At 30.7% G+C, this 22,842-nt stretch overlaps 2 long non-coding RNA genes across 5 annotated transcripts in view; one reads left to right on the forward strand and one right to left on the reverse strand.

Moving 5' to 3' along the window:
* The window catches only part of LOC105471086 (uncharacterized), a 180,486-nt gene that overhangs the window by 71,276 nt on the left and 86,368 nt on the right, over positions 1-22,842 (forward strand). For 3 of the 4 annotated variants that reach the window (XR_011624250.1, XR_011624248.1, XR_980974.2), the window contains exons 1-2: positions 21,088-21,139; positions 22,357-22,429. This is a non-coding gene — a long non-coding RNA (uncharacterized lncRNA). Of the gene's footprint in view, positions 1-21,087; positions 21,140-22,356; positions 22,430-22,842 lie in introns of those variants that run through there. The other variant, XR_011624249.1, reaches the window with a different exon arrangement.
* On the reverse strand, positions 190-21,033 carry LOC105471085 (uncharacterized). The gene is made up of 4 exons (XR_011624247.1): positions 20,966-21,033; positions 20,555-20,601; positions 3,851-3,904; positions 190-534 (listed from the first exon to the last, which is right to left on the reverse strand). It is a non-coding gene; the product is annotated as an uncharacterized lncRNA (long non-coding RNA).

A 22,842-nucleotide genomic window follows, 5' to 3' on the forward strand; every position in this document is an offset into this window, starting at 1 on the left:
AAATACTCCAGTTGCTTCAGAACAAAATGTATATGCTTATGATTATACATATATGCACATATACATGCATATGCATGCACATACATGCATATGTCATATAAAACAATACATACACACACATACGTATAGTATATGAAATCAGAATTATTAGTGTATTTTTAAAAGATTCGCTTCACAACGCAATGGACTTTGCATTACTCTTTTATATTGTCAATACAATCAGGACTCCTGACATAGGATCTCAATCCTGGAGACCTTTGCAAAAATTTCTCTATTGCTTTGAAGGAATGGACAGCTATTGGATTACAATTAAATTTAGGTAGAGATTGAAAGATGATATTTCAAGTTCTCAATATCAGAGTGTAGAGTATAAACATTATAATCAAATCCTGAATTAGATTTTGTGCTAGATTGGTATATATATTAAAGAGTAGAAAATCAGGTTGATATTTTATCTGTAGCTGCTCTTCTCATCAGAACTATGTAACTCTACATTGCTCATATTCATCTTATTCTCCTTCCAAGGGAGTTACACTGTAGAAAAAAAAAATATATATGTTACAATAGGCAACATGCTTATGGTAAAGAAAAGTTCATCCTGAAGATAATTAGAAGCTTCCTGGTCAAAGAATATTATGAGTAGTACCTTCATTTATCAGAGCAATGTTAAGTGATTGAACATTAAGTTATTTGGAACACTTTAACATTCTTCTTTAAGAATATTTCTTGTTTAATTTCTGTACTTGAATATTCTTTACATTTCTATATAAATCTCTTTGGTCTTTATTTGATCTGTGATCATGTGTAGAACTATCAATATTTCTCCCAGTTACCCAAATATCTGTGATAACGTGTCCGTTATGAATTCATTTATTATCAAGACAAAGGAAGTTTATAAAATCAGCATTCTGTAAGTCAATAATCTTATCAATTTGAATTCAATTCATACCATGTATTAATAGATAAATGAAGTTTTTTTGAATATTTATCCTAGATTTACTATATTCCTTTGTTTCTCTGACCCTCTGTCTCATCATACGTTTTTGCCTCAGCATAATTTTATGTTCTTTCACAGATCTTAATAGAGTAGCCACATATTCAGTCTTTTCCCTGGAATGTTTTGTTAAACTTAAAGGTCTTAGTGGATTTTACACTCTTAGATGAACCCTACCACTGGGTATCTTAATGGATTCAGGTATTTAAAAAATAGCCATAAACATCATACCCTTGAATTTAACATTTTTGTCAGGTACTTATCTATTAAAGGCTTCTCACTTTATTTTTTACAAGTTGATGGTGATAAACAGCTGCTTTGTCCTATACTGCATGTTCTTGAATTTGTGGACCATATTTAACCTTCAGCTTTTGCTGAGATCAGCTCATTTTTCCTTTTCTTTTTATAATTCTTTATCAAACACAGACAGAAGTCTTTCAAACTTTGTATCTAGGGTACATGATCTTTAGGTGTATGACCTGTCTTCAAAATTATCACTGATAATATTTCACCAAAATGAGTCATTCTGTAATGTAGATAACACTCTTTCAAAGCTCCAGTATCTGTTTCTCTATAATTTGTACCCATTCCTAAGCCAAAGCCACATATTTTAAGTTCAGGTTATGGGAATGCACCTCATTGAGCAATATTAGTCAGGAAAAACTAGACTATGCTGAAACCACAAACAGCCCCAGTGTCTCAGTAGCATAAGCAGCATCATTTTATTTCTCACTTGTGCTGCTTAACTATTGTGGCAAAGTAAGATACTCTGCTCATTATAGTCAATAAAAACCCAGACTGAAGGAAATTCTTCCTTGATACCATGCTTCCATAACCATCAAAGCAAGGGAAAGACAGAATGGGAGATTTTCACACTGGCTCTAGACATTATGTTTGAAAAGAACACTCTCCACTTCTACTAATGTATTATTGACCAACCTAAGTTATAAAAGCTTTTAAATGTGCAGGGAACAATTCTTCTTGAATGATTCTAATTATCTTATTCCTTTTTATAATATTAAAACCTCTCATTTACTGCTTTTTACTAAAATATTATTGTTTATCATATTAATTTAAATCTAACATTTCATTGCTGCTCCCACAACTTCTGAAAACCTATATATATTTGGTAAATAACCATAAATAAATCTTGGTCATATGTACAAAGTTTAGCAATATTTATTGATCACATGAAGTAACAGACTGGTGTAAGTACTTAGAACAATTATGTAATAAAGATATGTCACAATTTACAAGGAACAGATAATTTTAGTCATGTATATTTATTCCATCAGTTAATAGTCACCTCCATGATGACTTTATTTTTTACTGCTAGGGTTTAAAAGCTTTACCTACTTATTAAATATTTAAAGTTCATTCAGAAAGATTGATTTAATGAAGTAAAAACCTAAAAATTAATAAAATGTTGTTTATATTCTAAATTTAGAGTCAGCCATTAATCTAATTCATTTCTTCTAATCTTTAAAATTCATAATTAGTAATTATAAATTTAAAACATCAAAGGCTCTGCTTATAGTACATTTATTATGGGACATTAAACTAAAATCAGATAGTCTGCATTATCTTTGAGCAAACTCAGTGTAGGGTAAATAACAGGTGTGAAAACACTCATAATATTGTTTTATAATTTGTCAACTAATTAGTAATATTTTAAATCTTGACTACATGTTACAAAATACCAATTGATTGCAATTCTGTGCTTCAAATATCTGAAAATTACATCTTGTGAATGTGTGAGGATTTATGAATATGTTTGAGAATAATTTATATGTATTTATATATTTGTGTGTGTGTCTATGAGAGAGACAAGAAAGGGAAAGTGAAAATTAAATTTCAAATTCAGTATTATTTAATTATATGTGGAATCTAAAAATTGAAATTTAAGTTTCAATTCAGCATAAATACTGGGCTTTTATAGTTACGTTCATAACAATGGAAGAATTCTTAGAGAACTTAATTTTCCTAATTTTGTTCTTTACTCAGAAAATTACACTGTTGCCTTCTATGGTAGAGAAGAAATACTCATAAGTATCTGTAAAATTAATTTGTGACTTTTCTTCATATGGTCAAGTTCTAAGTATACAAATACCCACACTGTAACACTAGCTTGGGTTCCAAAGTAACTAAAAAATGTATGTTAAGGGTATTAAGGGTATTAATTATCTTGGAATAATCCCCACTAAAGTTACCAGACTGTGGTTATATAATCAAACCAAAAAATATTAATTTACTTACCCTTGTTTTCATCCCCATAACTCTATGATGCTTAATTTGCCTTGCCATAGTTTTGGTAGTTTTAAGAAAGAAACTTTTCAAGAATAGTTGGTATAATTACATCTTAATTGACTCATGTTTTGAAATCAGTCCAATACCATAAACATATACCGACCATTAAATATATATAGGGCATAGTACTAATGTTCTCTCCTCTGTTTTCTAAAATTTAGTATTGCCCTGAGACTTTTGGCTATTGTGGAAAGACTTACATGATTATGTGAGTTGAATTTCTATCATAGAAATAGAAATTTCTAGGAATTTCTATCATAGAAATTTCTATGATAGAAATTTATTTCAATGGGAAGAGTATTACTTTTTACTATTTACCTGAGTTTCATCTCTCATACAGATAACTACCCAAATTCCCGGAATACAATAAAATAACTACCAAACGACTTTCTGGTCTTTACATCAGTAAGTGCATAGGAAACTGCTGGCTAAAAAGTTTTCCTGAAGGCTTCTTTATAATCATAATATATAATGAAAAATTAACAAAAGGAGGAGCAATAATTTAAGTTGTTACATGTTGATAACCATAAAGTTTATACATTTTCTTACCTTTTAAGATCAGTTGTATTCTTAAAAAAAATCATGAAAAGTAGTTTTTTGATGCTAAAATTAACAAAATGTATATTATTTGTAGTTATATTTTTTGGTAGCTTAATACATAAAAGTATGTTTTTACTTCATTTTGAGATAATAATCAGCATTGACTGTAGCCTCCAAAGAGGTAATTTTCAAGAAGTAAGTATTAGATTTATATATGTACTTCCTTGATAGTGAATGTCAGGAGATATTAAACAAAAATAAGAACTATATACATTGATTTCACCTATTTTTAGGATAACAAATTATTAAAGTACCTTAGGTGATAGATAATTTTCTTTAAAAGCAAAATAAAATATTTCATGGTATTTTCAAGTTTAGGAAATTGCAGATCAGGACTTTTTGACTGATAATATTTGTTCTTTAGTCCTGTCCTTTAACTATGGGGAAAGTAGACCCACTTTTCATTTCTAAAGGATATTGAATTTATATAAAAGAGATGAAGAAATACATAGATTTAAATTAGTTGACAGTGACATTGGCTATGGGGATTTTATAAGCATCCTCTAATATTAAGCTGCCATCAACACTTCAGATAATGTGGAGTAGCATTATCAGAATTGGCTTGATGAAGACCACTTGAAATAAAGAAATACAGTTAAAGAAAATTAAACAGCAGAAGTGTCAATAGCTAAAAGTACATGTAGCAGCAATGAAAATAACCATGACTGTGTCATGATATTAGAATATAAGAATTCCAAGTATGAGGAGGAATTATTTTGAAATTCTATTGAGAAACTTTTATGATATTTATAGGAAAGTTTGGGAAACATGATTATTTAATGTATGTAAAATTAACAAAGACAAGAACATTTTATTATTAAAGCTATTCTATATTTCATATTTGGAAATTGAACTTGTCATTACTAGAATATCAAGTCCCACACTAACTTGACTGTCATTTATTCTAGTTTAAATTTTTGAGTTAAAACCTGGCATGGTTGAAAGGTTCTGAACTACTTCATCAGGATGCCTTTATTTAACATTAAGTCCAGACATATGATTATTAGGTTCACGTCAAAGGAGAACAGTCAGTTTGTATAACCATCAGAAGTCTATGTTTAGCTGATCTTGTGATAAACATATGTAATGACAAGTTGCCCAGTTGCTAAGAGAGCAATGAAATTGAGAAAATCCTTCTGGGTAAAGTAACACTACAACCATATGCTGAAGTTCCACTAGAGTCAGCAAGCCTGCTTTCAAATCCTAGCTCTATCACTTAGTAAATGTGTGACCTTGGCTACCTAGTTTACCTCTCTATTCCAGTTTCCTGATCTGTAAAATGGAAATAGTAGCCATGATGTTGTTAGGTGGATTAAGTAAGTTAATATTTACAAAGCACCTGGAACAGTAATTGACACATTGCAAGGTCTAAATAACTGTTAAATAAAATTAAAATAAAATAAATCTGCCTCAGATATAAACAAATGAACATTATATGTAATAGAAGTTTAATCAGGTTTTGAATAGAAGAGAATCCAAAGCCCAGTTTGTTCTAACACAAAATAAAAGTTTTAGAGTTCTCAGATGTTGTGCCTTGACCTGCCAGTGAGAAGCTGAAGCAGTTTTTAATGGGTTGATAGGTCTTTCTATGATAAGTGAAAGTGCTCTCTTGCCTTTCTTTTGCATAAATGTGGTCAAAACAGGTTTGTGGGTTTTGCTTGCTAATTTGCTTAGGGCACCTTCTTTGGAGAAATTAGAAAACAACTGACATCCATCACCAGAGGGAACTGAGACTTTGAGACCACCTGCTACTTACTTTGACACATCAATGCCAACCTTTTGGAACGTGTCTAAGCCACAGGGGGTAATGACCAGGTGTGCTGGCATATTTTGCCACTTCATTTCTGTGTTTGATCTGATTAAAGTGCAAGCAGGTTATTTTAGGAATTTTTAATTTTTGCTGAATATATTTCTAATACTATATTTCCCTGGTTATGCTTGCAGAAAAGTTTTTGAAAATGCCTTAACTGAAGAACAATTTTCATAAATTTCTGATTTTGTTTTAACTTTTAGATCTTTGCCTTTATGTAGTAACTGTCATTATCTCCTCAAAACTCCTTTTACACTTACCTCTGTTATCATCTTTACCACATAATATTTTAATTATTTGTCTCTTTCATTTAAATTCAACTTCCTAATGATAAACGTCCTATTATTCTTAATATCTGCTTTAGAGTTGTACATACAAATGGCATAGGTGGGATACATAAACCCCATAGAGGAAAGGAAAAGCAACTGTTAACTCACCAGAGAAAACGGTGTCTGTTGAGAACTGTTACTTTGTTCTAACCTAATAATAACAATAAGGAGGCCTAATATTCAAATAAAATGCCTTTAGATTGACAAGCAGAAATATTTTATGCTTTTTTAAAATCCAAATTAAGAATCAAATATGCTTTTAAAGAGAAGACTGAAAAAGACATTTGTGGTTTTGGGATATAAATCTTTTGGTTGTTTCTCTGTGAGTTAGGCTTTGAAGGAGATTTTTCTTATTTTTCATGAGTAGTTGAGATCATGTGCAAGCAGAATCAAGCAGACCTCTATCTTCCAAGTGGAGCAAAGCTACTCACGTGAATACTGGGCTAAATAACAAAGCCCAATAAGATTCTTGGTTTCATATTTTATGTTTTCATTTTAAACTCATTTTTTGAAAAGAGAAATCATATAACTTTATATTTTTCAAACTCCATTGTAATTAATATTGACAATTTCCATCCAATTTGATAAATTCTAGTATCATGAAACTGCCCTTTTCAAATCAAACCTGATGCAAGTATGAGAACCTCAGTGGAAAGAAGGGCCTATGTCCATCATCTTTCTTTTTGTTCTACCTTAATTGCTCTGACATCTTTGGAAAGATGACCTGGGGAAATTGAGGAAGGAGAAGGGAAGGTGGGAGCAGAAAAGGTCTTATTTGATTCTTGTCTTTTGGCTGCAACAGATATTTAAAACTTATTGCTATTTTATTCTCAAGGGGCACATTATTCCTGGTGATTAAGAAATAAATCAGCCCTGAGATCTGTGGACTAACCTAACACTGGTAGATAGGCCTCAGTCATATTACAATATTATCTGACACTCTGAACTAAGGCCTCAGTATTATCACAAGTTAAACTGATACTGGTAGATAGGTCTTGTTATACTCCTGATGGACATACGTTATATCTCCCAGAAAACCAACATCAGACAAGGTCATTCTAAGAACATGATGAAGTAATACAAAAGCGAGATCACTGTGTTCTGCTAAAATCAGTAACATCTACTCATTTATCAGTTACAGTTTTGTCCTCAATCTAGTCTGCCTTTTCCACAGATAAGATTTCTTGAGATACCTACCCATGGAATTGCTCCATTTTCTGACAACAACCAATGGAGAATGAATCCCTGTTTCCTTAAGAAAGTAAACCAGAACCGAAGTTGGGTCATAAGTTCTTTCTAATACTCTCTTACTTAGATACTTCATGGTTTTCTACAGTAAACAACCTCTCCACGTGCAAAGAGTAATATACACAACTTTGTAGACTGCAGTATGCTTTTAGTAGTACTTTGCTAAGAGCATTGGCACGAGGTTGTTCAGAAATCCCTTAAAAATGGGGATCTCCCATGTGCACTTTTCTTAACATGAATAGAAGTTTCTTTCTGTTGGCATTTTATTGCAGTTATCTCCACATTTATATGTTTGTCTTCTTGACATCTTTACTCCGTTATCTATTAAGCATTAAGTGTTTATTAAGCTTTTTAAACTTAACACATGGGATAAAACATAATTATAATATCTCCTTTTCAAAATATATTTCTTCCATAATTTTCCGTATTTCAACAAATAGTACCTCTACTCTGCCAGTAACTCAGGACAAATATCTAAAGGTCATCTTTGAACCTTCTTTTCTTTCAAAAACCACAGCCAATTAGGACATTCACTGACTTGAGAATGACTTTTCTTTGAAATAAGTCTTCCATTTTGCAACGTGTATATTGAACACTGCCTCTAACAAAGATCACCTTAAATACTTTAGTACATTTCTAATTTCTCTCATTTCATTGTCCCTTTTCTTCCTGTGATATACCTTCTGCATAGCAATCTAAGAGACCTCTTTAGAATGTGAGATTCCATATCTTAGCTCTTGAAAACCCTCTGAAATAATGTCATCTCACTCTAGTGAAATCCAAAGCCCTTATTATTATCAGCCAGTTCTTATAAATTCAGTCCAAACATCATTCTAATTTCATCTCCTACTAGTCTCTTATTTCTCCTGTTTATTTTTTTAATCAGAGGAATAATTTATGCCTGTTTTCTTGATGTTTATAAAGCAAGTCAAGAATGTTGCCAAAAGGGACTTTATTTACTGCTTAAAGTTATATTTAATATTATTTCCCCCACTTATCTACATAGTTTCTTTGATTTTTTTTCTCATGTTCTTTGCTTAAGCACCACAACATCAAAAAATGGTATCCATGAAGATATTTATAAAATAGCAACACTACTCATTAATCTCTATTATCCTTATTTTGCTATACTTTTAGTTACGGCATTTATATCTAACAACAGAAAAAAAATTAGAAATGGATGAATAGAGAAACAGATATATAAAACATAGGAAACAAAGGAAAATGGCAATGCTAGTCCTACTTTTTCAGTAAATGGATTAAACACTTCAATAGTAAGTCAGAGATTGACAAAAGAGAAAAAAGAAGCACAATCCAACTACAAGCTACCTATGAGAGACACATTTTATATTCAAATATAACCTATGTTGCTTACAAGAAAGACAAAATTGTACATACAAATTTTATGTACAATTAGTTACATACAAATTGTAACTAAGTAAAAGCTTGAGTAGCTATACTAATATTAGACAAAAATAGACTTACTTTAAGGAAAGAGAATGTCACTAGAATAAAAAGGATATTTTATATTAATAAAAGTATCAGTGCATCAGTTAAAACATATATTTGCCTAACAGTGAGCCCCAAAATATGAAGCAAAAATTGTGGAATTGTAGAGAGTAGCGCACAATTAAAAAACAATACTGGTACATTTACTATCTCACAGGTTGAATGAATGAATGAAACAGCCAGGCAGAAAATTAAAAAGAAACAGGACTCTTGAACAATACTATAAACTAACTAGATCTAACAGACAAATCAACAAGCAAAAAAAAAAAAAAAAAAAAAAAACATTAAAAAAATGAGCAAAGAACATGTACAGACACTGCTCCAAAGAAGACATCCAAGTGCCCAAGAAATATAAGAGAAAACGCTCACGTGACTAACCATCAGAGAAATGCAAATCAAAACCACAATAAGAAATCTCGTACCAGTAAGAATGGTTATTATTAAATAGTCAAAAAGTAGCAGATGCTGGCAACGATGTGGAGAAAAGAGAATGCTTATACACTGTAGGTGGGAATATAAAGTATTTCAGACACTGGAAAGTAATTTAGAAATGTCTCAAAGAACTTACAAAAAGAACTACCACTCAAGTCAGTAATCCCATGACTGGGTATACATACCCCCCTCCCCAAATAAATTATCCGATAAAAAGGACACATGCACTTGTATGTTCATCACAGCACTGCTCACAATAGCAAAGACATGGAATCAACCTACGTGCCCATCACTGGTAGACTGGATAAGGAAAAAAGGCACATGTACACCATGGAATACTACACACCTGTAGAAAAAAAATAAAATCATATCCTTTACAGTGATATAAATACAGCTGTGGGCCATTATCTTCAGAGAATTAACATAGGAACAGAAAACCAAATACCACAGAGCTAAACATTGGGTACACATAGACACTAAGATGGCAGCAGTAGACACTAGTGACTCAGAAAAGGGAGTTAGAGGGAGGGTGTAAGGGCTGACAAACTATGTGTCAGGTATTGTGGTCACTGCCTAAGTGATGGGATCAATTGTATGCCGAAGCTCAGCATCATGCAATGTACCCACATAACAAACCCACAAATGTATTTCTTGAATCTAAAATAAAAGTTTAAGCTAGAAAAAAAAGTAGTAATAATTAGGAATGATTTCAAATTAATAATCTAAGCAGATGGCTGGGTAAAGAAGAGCAAACTGATCTTTAAAAGTCCTAAGAAAGGAAAACAATAAAGAACAAAGTAGAAATAAATGAAATAACATAAAACCAGTAGAAGAGTATCAGTTAAACCAAGAGTTTATTGCTTCAAAATATAATAAAATAGACAAATATTTAGCTATACTAACAACAGCAACAACAAAAACCAAAACAATTTAAATTACTAAAAATAGAATAAAGAAGGATGTCACTTCCAGTATTAACAACTATATTCCAAAAAATTAGATAACTTAGATTAAATAGACAAGTTCCTAAAAAGGAAACATAATACCAATACTGATGCAAAATGTTAGAATATCTGAGTAGACCTACAACAAACCAATATATTGAATTATCAACTTAAAATAATTTCTACAAAAAGAATGTCAACTCCTGATGGCTTAAATGTGAATTCTATCCAACATTTAAAGAATAACTAATATTATTTCTTCATAGGCACTTGCAAAATAAAATAGAACAGGAGGTACCCTTCCTACCTCTTATTTCAATTCTAGGAAGATAGCATCACCCTAATGTCTAAATCAAAATAACAGAAAATGACAGACAAGTCATCTTTATGAATATATCTGCAAACATCCTCAACAAAATATTAGCAAAGTAAAATCCAGCAACGTATATATGATTAGACACATGACCAAGTGAATTTCTGTCCATAATGCATGGTTACCATGGAAAAGTCAAAAAAAAATTGACAGAAATTTCACGATTAAGTGCACATACACACACACACACACACACACACACACACACACACTCACTCAACAAAATAGGAATAGAAGGGGATCTCTTAAACCTGAATGGCCATGTGTGAAAAACCCACAGATAAGATCATACTTAAAGGGGAAAGAAAAAATGTTTTCTCCTGAAGGTCAGGCTCAAGACAGAATATCTGCTCTGCACTTAACATTTCTGCTCAGTATTGCACTGAAAGTTCTAACCAGGTCAATTAGGGAAAAGAAAAAGAAAAAGAAAAAGAATGTTTCCATTCAAGTTGGGAACATTATCTTATTTACATTTTGTATGATCTTGTTATAGAACATCTTGAGGAATCAATTAAAAATAATTAGAACTAATACATTATTTCTGCAAGTTTGCAGGATACAAGATTAATATAGAAATATCAATATAGAAAATGAATATATATACACACACACACACACATATATATATATATATATAGAGAGAGAGAGAGAGAGAGAGAGAAAGGGGGGGACGGGGGGAGAGAGAGAGAGAGAGAGAGAGAGAGAGAGAGTGTCTAGCTCCGTCGCCCAGGCAGGAGTGCAGTGGCACAATATTTGCTCACTGCAACCTTCACCTCCCTGGTTCAATCAATTCCCCTACCTTAGCCTCCCAAGTAACTAGGATTACAGGCACATACCACCACACCTGGCTATTTTTCTTATATATTTTTAATAGAGATGAGGTTTCACCATATAAGCCAGACTAGTCTCAAACTCCTAACCTCAAGCAATCAGTCTGACTCAGCCTCCCAGAGTGATGGAATTACAGGCATGAGCCACCATGTCCTGCCAGAAAATGAATATATTGATAAACACATAGTGAACAGTGTGCAAAAATTATTATGAAAACAATTCCATTTAAAATAGCATCAAAAATAATTTTTAGTACTTATGAATACATTTAACAAAAAAGTGCCAACATCGTACACTGAAACTACAGAACATTATTGAATGTAATTAAAGAATAATACATAGATAAATGGAAATATATATCATGTCAATAGTTGGAAAGCTTAACATAAAGATAACAGTACTTCCAAAATTTATTTATGTATTCAGCACAATCTCTATCAAAATCTAGCTGCCATTTTTGCAAAAAAATAAAAATTAAAATGACAAGTTGAACCTATAATGTACAAGACAATGCAAAAGACCTAGAAAAGCCAAAACAGTCTTGAAAAAGAAAAAAGTTGAAGGATTCAAACATCCAGGCTTCAACTCTTATTACAAAGCTATGGTAATGAAGATTAGGTAGCATAGACATATAAATTAATTGAGCAGAATTTAGAGTCCAGAATTATACCACCACATCTATGGCCAATTGAATTTTGACCATAAGATGTCAAGACAATTCATTAGAAGAATTTATTTGTCTGATTAATTAATTTATTTATTTTTACAAATGGTGCTAGGATAGGTGGCCATCCGTGTTACATAGAATGAAATTATACCTCTTTATTACATCTTACACAAAAATTAACACCAATGGATCATATATGTAAATATAAGAGGTATAGCAATAAAATACTTAGAGGAATATTTATCAGTGAATATTTGAAACCTTAGGTTAGGTAATGGTGTATCAGATATGACACAAAAATCACAAATGATGAAAATTGACTTTACCAAAATTAGAAAAAAATGCTGCAAATGATACTATAAGGAAGTGATAAGACAATCTGCAAGATGGGAGAAAATATTTATAAATAGTACATTGGGTAATGGTCTTATATTCACAATATATAAAGCAACATTATAATTAAATAACTAAAAGATAAATTAATGGGTTAAAACTTAGGGAAAGCTTTAGGCATTTCTTTATAAAAGATAGCTGGCTAATAAGTACATTTAAAATGTGTAATAACATTTTTGATTAGGGAAATGCAAATACAAACATTATGAGATAGTGCTTAGATACATAAGGATGACTTCAATAAAAAAGACTAACAATGATGAGTATTGATAAGTGTGTGGAGATGTTCAAATCCTCATAAATTGCTAATGGGAATATAAAATGGTATAGCCACTTTGGAATAGTTTGTCATTTCCTTAAAAATGAGAAAATGTTAAGAGTTAACCCATGGCATGAATATTTCACTCCTAGATATATATTTAATAGAAATGAAAACATTATGTCCACACAAATTGTGTTCAAAGGATTATTATTCAAAATAGACTAAAAAGTGTATAGAATCCAAATATCCATCAATTGATAAAAGGGTAAATTAAATAAGGTATATTTATACATAAAACACTTATTTTATAATAAACAATAATAAATTACTGATATATGCCACTCTATGGATTAACCTTGAAAACATCAAAGTAAGTAAAATAAATAATTTCTAATTTCCACAAATTTCTTGATTCTCTTTACATGAAATATCAAGATAAGTCAACTTTATAGAGACAGAAAGCAGATTAGTGCAAATCTGAAGCTGGAGAGAGAAGGCTGCTGAATCTGGGGAGAGATGACTGCTAATGAGTATAGAGTTTCTTTTTGGGGGTGATGAAAATATTCTAAAATTAGATTATCATTATGATTGCATAATTCTGTTAGTAAATTAAAAAGTGTTGAATTTTACACTTAAATGGCTAACTTTTGTGTTATGCGAGTGATACATTAATAAAACTAATTTTTAAAATTATGAAACATTGCAATTAATAGACCAATACCGGATTATAAAGTAAATTTTAATAACTTTAAAAATATTTTATTCTGTTTTGTATTATGCAATATATTTTACAGTAAATGATGTATATGTAATGCATATATACAATTTAAAGATGCATTAAAAAAACAGCTTAAGAAATCAAATATCAGCAACATAGACATTTTCCTGGGCCCTTCCCTGGACACTTGCCTTTATTCCCACTCCAGAGGTAAGAACAAACTATAATTGTTATTATTCACTCCCTTGAGTGTCTTTAAAAGTTCACCACATGTATGACTCATAAAATAATTTGATCTGGCTTTCTCTAACTTTGAACTTTTAGGTGAAATGAAAGAGTGCAGGTTTTATTATTACTAGATTCTTTCAAAAAATGTGTTTTGTGATTTATTCCTATTGATGCTTAGAGCATAGTTATTTATGGGAGTACATGTGATTTTGATACCTGTACACAATATGTAATGATCAAATCAGGGCAATCGGGGTATCCATCAACTCAAACATTTATTTCTTTCTTTGTGTTGGGAACATTACAAATCTGGCTATTTTGAAATATATAATAAATTATTGTTATCTATAATTTTCCTATTGCACTACTGAATGCTAGAACTTATTCCTTCTACCATTGATTTACACCATTCTATTTAATGTGTATGTCAAAATATACTTACAGTCTACTTCTCATGCATATTTGAGTAGTTTCCAGTACCATAGTATAAAGAAAATGCTTCTTTACATATGCACACAAACAGTATACGCACATATGTGTATATGGATGTTTGCATGTTATACAATGCTATAGTTGTTTCAAAATAAAATTAAGATAAATTTTCTGAACTAAATATTTTTAATATGATTTGTAACACTTAGAAATGTTTGTAACATTTCAATTTGAATGCTATATTGCCATCAGAAATACATTCTCTATTTAAATTGTATACAATTTGTAGTGAAAAAACATTGTCACATGCTTAAAATATTCTAAGAATACTTAGACATTTTCCAATGACTGGACTGATTTTAAATGAATTTCATTTAAATAAAATTAATTTTAAATTATTTACTCATTGTTCTAGCCATATGACAAGTGCTGCATAGCCGCAGGTGCCTAGTGACTACCATACTGACAATGTTGTTCTAGACACACCAGAGATTCTCTATTCTAATAGAAGTTAACAGGAGAGCACCTAGAAAGTAGGTGGTTGGCATTCAGGAAAACTTAACCATGACAATGAACCAGGAACTGATAATTCCGGTTCATTGAAGGGTCAGTGTGATTAATCACCCTTTTTCTTATGTCCTGACCTCTTTCTTCTCTAATCTTTATTTCCTTTTCTTTATTTCAGAAAAAAATGTAGCTCCTTCGATATTTTCCCAACTTTAACACTCTCAATGTGCTATGACAAATTGCTCAACTTACTATGATTACCTATTTTTCAATGTCTGTGTGCAACATAAACAAAAACAGAACACTAAAAAATTATTTGCAAAAGACCGTATAACTTATTTTAGTTTATATGCAGTAGCAGAAAATAATGATTATTTAATAAAATACCCTAAATTAACACATTATAAGCATTAACAAGTTTAGCGACTATGAATTTCTCTCATACATTTCCACAAAGATGTAATGTAAAGAACTATTACCTTTCCTTTCTTTGAAAAGAAACTGCTTGTGTTCAACTAAAAGTTAATACTTATGAAGTCATAAATCAAGTAATTTAGAATGTTATAATGCTTCCTGAAACCTACTTTTCTACTTTTAAAAATATAACTCTCTAATTCCTGAGAAATCTTGGGAAAAATCATAATGTTCTAACACGTTCAGAATTTTAAATAGTTTTGATAGAGACAGAATACAAACATGTCAATATTAATTACCTTTATTTTTAGAAGTAAACAGACTACTTAAAAATGTATTATAGGTACAATTTTCTCTTTGCCAGAGAGCATTTAATCTTGTATCTAACTTGTATCCATATTCTATATGTTTTTTTTTTTTGATAGAGGAATAGAGATTTTAAACTTTGTTAAATATGAAAATTTAGCACATTGGAGTTAAATAGAGGCCAGGTATGGTGGCTTATGCCTGTAATCCCTTAGCTTTAAGAAGCCAAGATAGAAGGATTACTTGAGGTCAGGATTTCGAGACCAGTCTGGGGAACAGTAAATAATTTTAAATTAATTTTATTTAAATTTAATTCATTTAAAATCAGTCCAGTCGTTGGAAAATGTCTAAGTATTCTTAAAATATTTTAAGTATGTGACAGTGTTTTTCATGCATCTCTACAAAGTATTTAAAAAGTAACCAGACATGGTGGCAAACACCTGTAGTCCTTGCTACTCAAGAGACTGAGGCAGGAGGATTGTTGAGCCTGGGAGTTGGAGGTTACAGTGAGCTATAATTATGCCACTGCACTCCAGCCTAGAAGACAGAGCAAGCCCCTAACTCTAAATAAATGAATAAATAAATATCAAGGAGAAATATCACAGAAGCTAAATCACTTATTTTGGAGAAATTTCAGAAAAAAACAATGTTTTATAGGTATATGAATCTCTATTATTTTTCTTTTCTTACATAATGGCATATATTAAATGTTTACATTATATCCAAGATTGTTAAACATTTGGAAAGTAGTAACCCCTAAACATCACTGGTAGGAATGAATTTAATAACACCTTCAAAAAGACAATATGACAATATACACTAAATGTTTAAGTGTTTGTTTTTACTTTTTCCACAACTTGATTTAGATATTTTAAAAATTACTTATGTTTTAAATTGACACATAATCATTTTACATATTTATGAAATATATAGTGATTTTTCAATTCAACACAATGTATACTGATCAAATCAGGATAATTATCCTATTCATCATGTCTAACATTTATTATTTTTTGCATTGGGAACATTACAAATTATCTCTTCCAGCTATTTGAAAATATATAATAAGTTGTTGTTAACTATAGACATCCTACAATGCTGTAGAACATGAGAGCTTATTCCTCCAGTCTACCTGCAATTTTTATCCTTTAACCATCATCTTTCCCTATCCCCCTGCCACTTTCCAGCCTCTAGTAACCACTATTCTACTCTCTACCTCTAGAAGTGAATCTCTATTCTTTTTCCACTCTATCTCATCATCAGTCCATCAGAATTTCTCTGACATGAAAAAGAGAATAATAAAAGTACACAAGGCATAGCTAACAGGATATGACAGTGGGTAATCTCAAATGTAATATTTGAAGAAGGCAATTCTCCAAAATTGGAATTTAAAGCTATATGGGCAAACTGTTACTACCATGCTTCTGAAAATACTCCTACTAAACTTCATGAAATGTACATTGTTGTAATGACATGTAGGGTGAGAGGGCATTAAATTGGAAGATATTAAACGATATTGAGATGGAACTCTTGGTCAAAACAGTAATTAAAGTGAGATTTCCTTGGCCATCGTATTTCTTATTCCTACTAATACCCAATAATGTTCCTACTGGTTCCAACTCATACTACAATCAGGCTTTCCTTGCTTCTCTATATTACTCTGTACTCCATCAAAGTAAGACAATAAATGAAAGAACAGTTCTTGAGAGCAAAATCATGTTCTAATGGCATCTTTGATTTTGTGTTTTAAAAAGTCAGACTATTTTCAAAATTGCAGGAACATAATGTAGCCTGTTCCTTTTTTTTACACTAAGATTTTGCATGTGAAGAACTCTTCAATTACTTAATAAAATTTATATTTAGTAGAGAGGTCTTCATTTTTAATTAAGAGTCCATAATAAGGTAACTTTATATTAATTTTTAATGATTTTTAAGTATATTTTATTGAAATTTTTACATGCTATATATGTTTTGGTTCATAACTCTCATTTATATCATTTGTCTTTTGCTCTCTTGCTCTCTTCTAAATAAAAACTTACGAACTTCTTTTCTAAATGATTATTATTAAAATTAATAATATAAATAACAGGATGTAAATCAAAAGGTAATATTCTGAATTTGACATTTTAATAATCCTACAACATACCTAGCTTTCAACCTTTTCTTAGTTCAAAAATAAGTCTCCTGACTTGCTTATTCAAATACTAAAATTTATTGCTAATTGATGGATTTAATTAGGAAATTGATACCTGCATTTTTGTCCTAGTTCTAACGCTTGTGTAAAGAGAGACTAATAACGTTTTAAAGCATCGTTTTTGTAAAATAATCTCTTTTTAAAACATCAATTTAAAAATATACTCTATAATACTTGAACCAGCACAGAATTTCACTACACTTTTTGGATTTGTGAAAAGGTTCACTGATGCCCATTACCTACTCTATTGACTCCAGCTATTTGCCTTTCTTCACTCATTCTGAGATTTATCTCATCAACTGCACATGTGTTTATGAGATGGTCTTTTTTGCTTGTTGATTCTCTGACATTTTTGTCGTTTGCTTTGTCTCCAGAGCCTGGCCAAATTTGCGTTTAATTTTCTCAAAGGGAATGTTTAATCTTTGGTTTTGAAATTTTAAATATATTAAAGAAAAAAAATATTTCATTTTGGTTCACTGTCAAAGATAATCACCCCAATTTTGTAGCTAAGACACTCAAAGAAGTAACAATCATTAAAACATTTTCAAAAATCAGAAACTTCATAAAACATGACCAAGATATATGTAAAAGATATATCATGCATATATCATTTCCTAAATAAGATTTTATTTTTCAGTCCTCTTGTGAGATTACTATTTGTGATTAGATATAATTAGTTTAGAGATTAGCTATAATTTGAACATTAGTAAAGATAAAAACAGTTTATCATGTAGCATATATTTATTGCCAAATATACATATCCTTTATATGTAGAAATTCTATGTAAAACTTATGTGAAATTCATACAAATAAAGAGTTTTAGTATATAATATATATTAATGACTGTATAATGGTAAAATGACAAAAGAATAACAGAAAAACTTATCCTATCTATATTTTTGTCCTACTTCTACCAAGGTAACCTATCATTTTTATCCTGGTTCCACTTACATAACCAATCCTAGTTCCACTTAGTGTTTTTTTTTATTGATGTTTTTGTTGGTTTTATACACTGGGTCTATTGCTTGAATCTTAATTTCTATTTTTCATACAATCTACACAACTTGATTTTCTCACTCTTGATAGCAGGGGCCATGCCAGCCTTTACTGTATTTTTCATGGCTCCCTGCACAAATCTTGGTTCATCAAATGCAGTTACAAAACACATATCAAATCAGAAGATGAATATCTTCACAGGCACCTATAATGTATTTACATTTGCAGATAACAATTGCATTTCACAGGTATTATGTAAAATATTTGTAAAGTTCTTAAACATATAATGCTGTAAAAATGCTAGCCACCAGAAGATGGTGATCATTGCCATTTTATTAAGTAATGACAGAGGTCTATATTGTATAATTTTTAAATTTTATTTGGCAATATTTTAAACTTGTCTTTTAATATGACTTTTTTTATTACTATAACTAAGAACTCATTATTGGCTTTATATTTTCTTATTGAATGTGTAAATACTTGTCATTTAAATCAAACCTCGTTGACAAAATTACCTATTAAAGATTGGAAATTGTCTAGCAAAATTAACAAACACCTCATGGGAAAGTAGTAAAAATCGATGATGGTGCCTCAATTTAATTATAACATTTTGTTAATTTTACTTTTTTGCTTTTGTCTGTGGTACTCTGAAATCCTTCAATACTTTTAACTAAAGTATATCAAAGAACTAAGCGTCCGTTCTCAAGGAGAATTCTTCCAGTTTTTGCCCATTCGGTATCATGTTGGCTGTGGGTTTGTCAGATGTCTCTTATTACTTTGAAGTATGTTCCTTTGATGTGTAGTTTCTTGAGGGTTATCATAAAAGACATTGGATTTTATAGAAAGATTTTTCTGCATCTATTGAGATGATGGAATCAACCTAGGTGCCCATCAACAATGGATTTGACAAAGAAAATTTGATATATGTATAGCATGGAATACTATGCAGCCATTAAAAAGAAAGAAGCAATGTTCTTTGCAGCAATATGGATGCAGCTAGAGGCCATTATCCTAGGAAAATTAACACAAGAACAGAAAGCCAAATACTCTATGTTCTCACGTATAAGTGGGAGCTAAAAACATCAGTATTCATGGACATGAAGATGTCAACAGTAGACTCTGGGGACTACTATAGGGGATAGGGAGGAAGGAGGGCAATGGTTGAAAAACTAACTGATAGGTCTTTGCTCAGTAGCTAGGTGACAGTACCATTCATACCTCCAATATCAGCCTCATTCAAGATACCCAGGTAAAAAACCTGCACATGTGTCCCCTGAATCTAAAATAAAAGTTGAAAAAGAAAAGAAAAAGAATGATATAAAGGAGTACTATTCACTAAATATTTCCAGCTCTCTACTTCCCAAATTGTGTAAAAAATGGAAAACTAATATATATTCAAAAGAAATAAAATTAATGTCTTGAAGAGAGATGTGTATCCTCATGTTCATTGTGCCGTTATTCACAATAGCCAAAATATGAAACTGACCTGTTTATCAACCAGTAATGGATTAAAGAAATGTGGTGTCTGTATTTGTGTGCAAATTTTTATGCATGCACAATGCACAATATTCCGCCATAAAAAAAGTGGGAAATCCTACCGTTTGTGAAAACATGAATGAGCCTAGAGGGCATTATGAGAAGTGCAATAAGCCATAAACAAAAAGACAAGTATTGTATTATCTTACTTATTTGTGGAAACTAAAGAATCAAATTCATAGAAACAGAGTAGAACAGTGCTTACTGGGGGATTGCAGGTGGGGAATAACAAGAGACATTGGTAAAAGAGTATAAAGTTTCACCTATAAGTTCTGGGTTCTAAGATACGGTATGTGTGGTGATGAATGTATTAATTTAATTGTGGCAATCACTACACTATATATATATATATATAGTATATCAAATTATGTTGTACACCTTGATTATATACATATTTGTTAATTAGATATATTTTTAAGTGTAAAAAACAAAACACCTTTAAGGAAATTTCACACAAAGAATTTCTATAATTCTTCTAAAACTAACAAAAACACTATAATATTAGTGTAAAGTGGTTGCTTTACCTCTCATGATGTCAGGTTCAATAAACAGTCCAAAACAACATAAAGACCTTTAAATACAAAATAATACAAATAACTTCATATAACCTGTTAATTTAATTCATTGATACCTGAAAGAGATTGTAATATTGCATGATGTATTGTAAGTATCTGTTATCAATGCTGATGCAAACTTCTAATGTCTTTATATTATAAGGAAAAAAATGAGGCTAATTCAGAGAATGGTAAAAAGGGAAAGTAAATAGCCCTAATTAATGAATAATATAGAAACTTATTAAAGAGTAACACAAATAAAAAATAAGGATTCTTATTCTTTTTTAACATACATATAAATTAATTTGAGATAAATTCAAATAAACATTTCTTAAATATAAGACAAAAACACTAATGATATACAAGGTAAACTCTTGGTACCTATTAATTCAGGCCATGGATTGAATTATTATAAAGCAGTAGAATTGCTTGGAATGAATGAAAATAAAATGATAATCTGAGTATCCATGGTGATATCCTCTAAAACAGAATGTTGCACAGGACTTCTGTTAGTGCATACTGCCTAGATCTCCAGTGATGAGAAATGTCTTCCATGTAAGGAAAGTGTGGGTTTCTTTGCTGCTCAAAACATATTTTAAGGTTATATTAAAAAGTACCTCAGACTTTAACACCTTTACTTTATGTTTTACTAATCTAAATAGTATATGGCCTTAATGGGAGCTAATGGAATGATCAAATCCTTTAGGGATAATTTATATATTATTAATAATAAAGTATTTATGAAACAAAAAGTAAAATTCTTTATCGTTGCATATTAGATATTTTATCCATAAAAAGATTTTATAAAAATTTTTATTTTTTTAGTAGAGACGGGGTTTCGGGCGAGGTGGCGGGCGCCTGTAGTCCCAGCTACTCGGGAGGCTGAGGCAGGAGAATGGCGTAAAGCCGGGAGGCGGAGCTTGCAGTGAGCCGAGATCGCGCCACTGCACTCCAGCCTGGGTGGCAGAGCCAGACTCCGTCTCAAAAAAAAAAAAAAAAAAAAATTTTTATTTGATATCTTATTTGATTTTAAAAGTGATTTTACAAATTTTGTTTTGAAAATAAAACCCAATATTTCATAAATATGTGGTTTCAAAGGGAAGCAAATTATAAAATAAATTATAATCAAATATTAGAATGGAAAGAAAACTAGAGCTTATTAGCATATATATGCAGTTGAAAAAATTCCTTTTTAACTTGATACAATGTTTACAATGATAAGTGAATTGGTATTATTGGAATGATAATCATTTGAGCCAATTTTTAAGGGGTATTAATGTTTCCCCTAATTAGGAGAAAACTTTTTAAGGCTTTCATCTTCTTTTACTTCCTGCTACCTCAGTTCATGTGAAAATCAAGAATCTAATAATCTATTTGTTACCCATTATGTATCAAATACTATTTATAATGAAAACAAATCTCTACTCAGCTTAAAATGTACAGTATAGCTCAAAAGTATTTTCTATTATTTTAGGTGAAATGAATTGTCCTAGGTAGGACTGAGATGTAGCTGAGTTAGTATTGCATTTGCATAAGAAAATGGCAGTCTAGATTAACATTTCTATATCTCCTTGATCTATTAAATGCAAGCAATGCATACATTTTATTTAGATGATAAATCACATTTACTTTGTGCTGTTTTCTTAAGTATAGTTTTCAGAGAGAAACCTTATTTGTCCCTCAAATAATAATTTTAAAATGCTAAACCTATAAATATACCCTACTTGATAAGCAAGAGAATATGAAAACGAACTCACATTTTCTGTCACTAGAAATCTGAAGGAGGGCTTTATTCTCAAGACTTCTACTAGTGTCTGGAACAATGGAAATCCTTATGAAATACAGGTAGAGGGTTGAATAATTTTACAGAGTAAAATTTGATGAACAAGTTAACAAATATGTACTGAATTCCTCAATTCAATCCCAAATGCATAAAGTTCTTTTTTGAATGTAACTGTTTCTAACTCTTTATCATAAAGAATCAATACAGATCAGTATAACTTTCCAGAGGCCAGTTAAAATGTTTCATAAGATTTATTTTTCACCCAGGAGCTAGAATCAGGGCTAGTGTAACTAAATATAATATTTCTTTTCTAGAAACCAATATGTGTAATAAGTGTAAGATAATATTTTTGGAGTATATTGTTTGGGATCTTAAATGCTTTCTCCAAAATGCACAAGTTATGCATAAAAGTGTCTACACTTTAGAAGTTTTAAACTTTTTAATCAGAAAACATTTTTATATAAAGGGATTGCAT

Source organism: Macaca nemestrina, chromosome 6, assembly GCF_043159975.1.
Source record: "Macaca nemestrina isolate mMacNem1 chromosome 6, mMacNem.hap1, whole genome shotgun sequence".
Lineage (NCBI taxonomy): Eukaryota > Metazoa > Chordata > Mammalia > Primates > Cercopithecidae > Macaca > Macaca nemestrina.